A 7,500-nucleotide genomic window follows, 5' to 3' on the forward strand; every position below is an offset into this window, starting at 1 on the left:
GACCTGTGCAGCAATGCAACCGATCATGAAAATTAGGTGTCCACAGTTAGAAAGGCTGACGACTTGAGTTTCAGAAGCAGTACTTTCAAAAATTCATCTTTACTATAGTTAAATTTCTATTACATAAGTTACAGGATCAATAATAATAGAGGAGTAATAGATAAAAGAAACTGATACCTAGTAGATAATAAATAACAAGTAAAAAATGTGTGGAGGTTTCTTCGATGCAATCGAGTTTTCGATACATCGTATAATCAAGTAGCTGAAAATAGATCTACCTTTCGGTGATCTCGGTATAATGCTGTATGAACCGCGGCCCGTGAAACGTTACCCACAGATCGGTGGCGGTCTGGCCTAGATCGGTGCCAGACACATGATTATGACTAACTTTAACCTTAATAGAATAAAAACCACTGAGGCTAGAGGGCTGCAATTAGGTATGTTTGATGATTCTAGGGTGGATGATCAACTAACCAATTTGCAGCTCTCTAACCTGTGACAGACAAAGCCGGTGCAATAGTTTTCTTTGTATATAACTTCTTGCTTTGAATCTTCACATAGACATAAGAAGCTTCAGTAAAGCAACAATCAGAATCATTCCATTTTTAAATCAATGTAGGGGATATTTGGTCCTTTGATAAGATGGCTCAAATGAATTTTTCGAAATTTTATTCATCACCATAAAATGGTGAATTCGTTGAAAGCTAATTTCACTCATGAATGTAAGAGAATGTCTTTCTTTGTAAACATGACCACAACTTGTAGGAGACATTTAAGAAAGTTTATGAAAGATCTGTCATTCTTGAAGGGTAGTGCCATTAGTGCACCTCATGCGGTGTACTGTAAGCATTACTTAAAGCTCTTTAAAGTGTGCCGTCTGCCCTTAGCTGCACCCCTTTCGTTCCTTTTACGTTACCTTCTTTCATATTCTCTTTCTTCCATCTTACTTTCCACCCTCTCCTAACAGGTGATTCATAGAGGCTTTCCTCCTGTTACACCTTTCAAACTTTATACTGTCAATTTCCGTATCAACGCTGAATGACCTCACAGATCCTGAATGTCCTCGAAGGTCCACTGCTTGGCCTTTGGCCTAAATTCTATACCCAATGAAGCTCACTTAAAAGACTTCTCATCAATAGAATACAAACATGTTTCATTGAAACAAATGATTTTGAAACACCCATGGCGCTACCTGCATTATAGTGAGACGAGTACATGTGTAAGGGTTACATTAAAAAAAGAATATATTTCCACATTCTGTAGAGTAATGTACAAGATAAACTAGGCCAGAGACCAAGGAGGTCGGGCGGAAGTTTGACGAAGCTTTAACGAAGCTTTGGCGTCGCATCTTGGTGTGTAAACACCTGGGGTCAGCAATGTTATGCTGACGTAAATATCAACATGCCTTCTCTGGGAGAATTATGTTGAGTCCCATGAGAAGTCCTGCCTACGTGACTGACCCAGTTACGTATTGTTAATTCATCTGTCTGTATCTTGAGCAGTGTTTGCTTTCCTATGATTTTATTAAACGAAATATATTCAGACTTCACCTTCTACTCTTTGCTTAAGGACCCATAAAATCCTTCTTTGCATCCCTCCATGATGTAAGATAGAAGAGTATATCTTATATTTGTACTCTGTGTTTCAACGACTCAACCTCTACATCAGAAAGAAGCAATTCAATGAAACTTAAAGAATATTATCACAGTCGATGAGACTGAGTCAAGAATGAAGGGTAATTTACCAACTGACATCTGCTATGCAAATCAAAAGAACAACCTAGTGCCTCGTTTGTAAATATATTTTGGTGGCACTAATATTTTGGTGGCAGCACAGCAAGAAGAGACTGATAATAAGAAGACTAACACAGTGGCAGATTACAAAGACCTACGAATGGCATCAAAATAGTTAAACTTCACTTCAACACTAGGAAGCATGAGGTAAACATTATCAAACATCAGAAATCTTCTACAATGTTATGCCAAGAATCTACAATCAACATCGTGTCTTGGGTGACGATGCTGATGACTTCGTCGTCGTATGTTGAACGTCATAGGCAGCGTCTTCGCAGAGGAATCATCAACAGACCATGAAAACAGGAAAACAGTCGTTATACTAACAAAAACAACGCACGACTAAGCGAACTGGGTCGCACGAAGGCGCAGCCGGAAGAAGCGAAGCCAATGATGTCATGAAAACACCGCAGACTTTCACTTAAATATCAGCTAAGTACAACTTTTTTGTTCATTCGGTGTGTAACTTTGAGTGTTCCTCTTGCGCAGTCGAGTGATCGGTGTTCCTGGGTGAGTTATGAGACACCCTTAATCTTACTTTCTTGCAGGAATCTATCTTCATCTTTGGTTATTCGTCCCTGCATGCTTTTTATCTTTGTTTTTGCCTACCTTTTTTTTTTTCAGAAGTTCTCCTGAAATATCTTTACCATATTATCTGTGTTTAATCTTATCATTTTGGGCGACACTATTATTATCTGTGACACATTTTTTTTTTCATTGCATATGCGTTTACGCAGTGGACGTGTGTATTCATACAGATATTTTGATAGGGTCACTAGGAACCTTAGTGATAAAAAAAAAACAAAAAGTAAAGATGTCCAATCCAGTACTGAGTACCCCTGCAATCCGCAACCCCACACCCAATAACCCAGTGGTAACATTGGTTAGCGCCAGGTCAGCAATCGTCCCTTTTCAAGGCCGTGTTACGGGTTTTTGCCCCAAGGCGTGGAATCTTGGATCTCATCTGTGGATGCTCATTTAAAAGCAAAATGCATCACTCTACCGTCCCTACAATTACAGGAAGCTAAAAGCTTCATAGACTTAACAAAAGGGGATGCAGGTTCGTACCTGAGGGGCATCTCATTCGAAGAGGCGGATACATGGTATGAATTTAAAATCAGATTACGTGCCATATATGGCAGTGTGGAGGCCTTGGATGCGGTTTTAGCTTTGAGGAATATCTTAATTTAATCTCCATACTCAACTTAACGTGGTGGATAGGGGCGGCACTAAATGCAGACCGGTTGAACGAATATCTGGATACCATAAATAAATCTACTTGGGTTACGGGGAAAGACATTGCTATAAAAGTTATTATTAGGCTCACATACTTAACTTTCCTGACAGCTATGTTGCCAGAAGCCTTGTACGATGTTTTGATGAGGAGCTATTGCCCAACAGCACGGAACTAGACATATATAAACAAATTAAGAAATATATGTCTAAGTGTGCAGATTTAGATCCCTTGCTTGTTCAAGTTTTTGCAAAGAATGAAAGTAAACCACAGCAATTACATATATTAGGCTGGAAATTAATAGGTTGATTATCCTTACTCCAATCATCAAACATATCAAATTGCAGCCCTCCAGATTCTGTAGTTTTTATTTTATCTATGGTTAAATTTAGCCATAAACGTGTGTCTGGCTACGATATAGGCCATGCCACCACCGGGCCGTGGTTATAGTTCATGGGTCGCGGCTCATACAGCATTATACCGAGATCAGCGAAAGATCAATCTATTTTTGGTGGCCTTGATTACATGATGTACAGAAAACTCGACTGCGTTGAAGAAACTTTGGCGTATTTTTTACTTGTTACCAAAACAAGACGTGACGGAAAAAGGATTCCTTTCAGTTGGCCTTTGTAGAAGGATATCAATAAAAGACAAATGAATCTTCTGACGAAAGTTCTGGACGTTTTATTCATTCGTGGCTTCATGACTTTCAGTTCTTTCAAAATGTTCCATTATTTTGCTTTTGTTTTTCTTCGCCAAAAGTCTTAGAAAGAAAGATTGACGAAGGCAGTTAATCTGCATCTTTTCCAGCCGGGAAAGATAATTAAACCTTCATAAGTAAATAATTTTTCTGTTATTATTTATAAACAAGTAAAAAGTTGCTTCGGCGCAGTCGAGTTATCTGTCTCGTGGTGGCCTAAGCCACGGGCCACGAAACTCAGCCACGGTCCGGTGATGGCCAAAGTTGTTGTTACTCATAGTGCTGCCAGAAGTACAATCATGGGAAACTTTATCCTTAAATAAAAAAAAAGATACTGAAGCTAGAGGACTGAAATTTGGTATGATCTGAGGGCAGATGGACAAGCAAAGCCAGAACAACAGTTTCCTTTTACAGAAAACTAAACAGCATAGAGTTAATTTTAAGACATTTATTCCAACTTCATGGTTCGCCTTGGGCCCCTGAGAGACTGCATCCTAGAGTAAAGTTGAGTACCTATGCGGGTTATTTCTGTGTGTATATGTGTGTTTGTGTAAAACAGAGAGAGAGAGAGAGAGAGAGAGAGAGAGAGAGAGAGAGAGAGAGAGAGAGAGAGAGAGAGAGAATCCGTTGTAAAAAAAACACCTGACATGATATTATGAAGTAATTTATTGAACACTTAAGTAAGAATTCGCTCGTAACTTACTCACTAACAGTTTGGTCTCAACGTTAATAGGAAAAGGAAAGCTGTAATATCTGGTCTCCAGCCTTATGATACGCGAGAAGAGCGGTCGTTTTTGTAGAACCAGAAACACGGTGAAGAAATTTTAATACATACATTACAAGGTCTGATACTTATAAAATAAGGGGGCGAAATTAGAAATATAAAAGGCTGCAACGTTGTCACGTTTTCACTGGAAGACAGAGCAAAAGGGAGCAAAATAACCACGCTCAGCAAGACGCAGCTTATTTATTTTAAAGTGAATATGAGGACAAGGAAGATACTGAAAAGCACGTTGGTCTAACATGACATCGAATGCAGAATGGACGTCTGCCTACATCATTACTTAAGAAAGAATGAGGTCACATTGCGATGACGTCACTTCTTGCGCTCCTCATTGTGGAACCTGATAATGATTCACATTACTGGGAAAAGGTTCTGATAAATGTGATCATCGAAAGGAAGAATATTCTCAGGACAGGAATCACCTAGTGTGATTGGTTAGGGCCAAAGTTAGTGAGGAGGAGAACAGCCATGGTGGGAGGGCCAAAAAAATATTCCAGAAAGGCACACTTAGGATAGAGAAAGAAAGGAATCAGCAACATGAAATACGACCCAAATAGTAGCGGAAAACAAGGAAATGTAAATAAATTATATAGATATTGAGCACAGGCATGGGTCTTAGCAAGGAGTCTGGCTGATATTCTTTTCTGTAATCCCTCAAAAGCCGTAGTATCATGTGGTTCTTTTAATATCATATATATATTATATATATATATATATATATATATATATATATATATATATATATATAATATATATATATATATATACACACACACACACACACATATATATATATAAATATATATATATATATATATATATTAATATATATATATATATAATATATATAATGTATTTCTGACTAACAACAGGACCAAACACAAAGCAAACAGCATTATTACAAACCCAAAGAAAACAAAGAAAAGAAAAATTCAAAACAAAATCATGATCCCTCACGTGGATAATTTACAAGAGACGTACACGAGATATCCTTGTGGGCAATATTTTGCTATTGTTCTGGAGCACCGTTATAAACATGGGAACAATTTTGCTCTATGTAAACGAAAATGTATTATAAGAATACATTAGTCGTTCATCTTTTGTCACCTATGATATGATTTTCCTTACTCCAATTAAGGTTTGATTTGATTCTTACAATTTCATGATATTGTGAGTCTTTATCTTATAATTTCATGATTCAAGTCTTTATTATGCGATTCTGCTTAAAACTGAAGGGGTCGAAGGCACCTGCTATCCAATTTATTCCGGTCATGCGGGAGAGAGAGGGATGAGAAATGCGAGCGAGAGAGAGATAGAAGAGGACAAAGAGAATTTCTAGTCTTATAGTACCAGGTTAATATTCATCGGATCATCCAGCCGAAAGATGCGCTTGTTGAATGTATTATCATTTTCCTTTGCTCTCATTGCACTTGTGAAATGAGTTTGAAGCCGCCATTCATTTGCGCCATATAATTTTCATGAATTTTTCATGACGGTCTTAAAACAACTTTGCTCCAATTTCGCGGTACTCGAACCTTTCCCATTTCGCGAGTTTCACGACGAAAATTGTGGGCATGATGTTTCCACCATTGCCCTTTGTTGAAAGTTTCTCGATATTTTTAATTAACTTTTGTATCTGCTTTTGATGTTTTTGTTTTTTTTCATTCCACCATATAATATCTTCGATATAGATTCCTTATATTGATTATTCCACTTTGATATTAACTGCTTAATCATTTGAGTCCTTTTATGTAACTTTTTATTGCATATCGAGATTTTGTTGATTTGGTTTTCTTCTCATTTTAGTTTTCTGGAAAGAAAAAGTATTGTTCCGTCTTTTTCTGTCCTCCCTCAGATCGTAAGAAATACTGACGATAGAGCACCCTCCAATCATCATAAACATACCAAATTGCAGCCCTCTAGCCTCGGTAGATTTTAATTTATTCAAGGTTAAACTTTGCCATAATCGTGCGTCTGGTAACGATATAGGCTAGGTCATCACTTGCCCGTGGTTCAAGTTTCATAGACCACGACTTATACAGCATTATATCGAGACCACTGAAAGATAGATATATTTTCAACGCCTGATTATACCATGCACAGAAAACTCGATTGCGCCGAATGGTTTAGAATGATTTCTCAATTGCACGGAAATCGTGAAATATCATTCGTTGTTTTTTAAATCCCCCGGTATATGAATTCTAAATGGCTGTCTGGCTGAGCTTTTCCAATGTTTCTTGATATTACATTTGAATACTGTTGCTTTTATTCCGGTTTTCATTTCCTTATTACTTCTTTCTAATTTTGGACGCATTAAATTGTTTTAGTGTTTGTGACTTTTTCTATCGTCGACTGCTTTCTAATCCTTTGTTAAATGGAGACGCCGATGGTTCAGGCAACCTGATATGATCCCCATCTAGCCAGACGACGAAAGCAGGAAACAAGGGAGGTGGAGGAATGGGGGAAAGGAAAGCAAGGGAGACCTAAAGGATGAAGTTAGGAGGGACGGTGAATAAAGAAGAGAAAAATTCCAAAGCCTGCCCTTGGAGGAGAGATCAGACGCTTCACCGTTAGATGAGAGGAATACCCATCTCCATGTACTCAATGTGGGGGGAAGTGGTTGCTTGACGTGTGTGACTATTTCAGCTGACCAACACGAGGTTAATTTGGTGAGCCTGTCCAACTTGTGTTACACATACAATGGTCAGCATCTAAACCTTTTAACTATTCCAGGCTCTCCCTGGCCGTTCCCGCACCGCCCCCGCCCCCCCCCCCAAAAAAAAATGAAATTCTTCATATAAAAGAATACTTTTCAATCCTTGATCGCCTCAATCACTAACTGTTTTGAGTTAAAATCGATAATAATGTATGAGACAGTATTTTCCCGAAATACCAAAAGGCTTAAACCAGGGAACTTTCGTGAAAGCCCTGTTTTTTACCTTTATTGTATTTTGGATGTATCGCATACATTATCATATACATTATTGTT

Source organism: Macrobrachium nipponense, chromosome 29 (genome assembly GCF_015104395.2).
Source record: "Macrobrachium nipponense isolate FS-2020 chromosome 29, ASM1510439v2, whole genome shotgun sequence".
NCBI classification, from domain to species: Eukaryota; Metazoa; Arthropoda; class Malacostraca; order Decapoda; family Palaemonidae; genus Macrobrachium; species Macrobrachium nipponense.